Consider the following 391-nt stretch of genomic DNA (forward strand, 5'->3'; position numbering starts at 1 on the left):
CTGTTTCACTCCCAAACCAGCCCCTATTTGGCCCCACAGTAGCTCTGGGTTCAAGCCCAAAGTGGCTCCAGTTTCAGCCTTGAAGTGGCTCTGATTTTGGCCCCAAAGCGGCTCCAGTTCCGCCCCCAAAGTGGCCCTGGTTTCAGCCCCAAAGTGGCTCTGGTTCTGGCCCCAAAGTGGCTTTGGTTTGTTCCCCAAAGTGGCTCCAGTTTGGCTGCAAAGTGGCCCCGGTTCAGCCCCAAAGCTGCTCCAGTTCAAGCCCAAAGTGGCTCTGATTTTGGCCCCAAAGCAGCTCCAGTTTCTGCCCCAAAGTGGCTCCAGTTTCTGCCCCAAAGTGGCCCAAGTTCAAGCCCAAAGCCACTCCAGTTTCAGCCCCAAAGCAGCTCTGGTT

The sequence above is a fragment of the Mesitornis unicolor genome, unplaced genomic scaffold, assembly GCF_000695765.1.
Source record: "Mesitornis unicolor isolate BGI_N332 unplaced genomic scaffold, ASM69576v1 scaffold3918, whole genome shotgun sequence".
NCBI lineage: Eukaryota > Metazoa > Chordata > Aves > Mesitornithiformes > Mesitornithidae > Mesitornis > Mesitornis unicolor.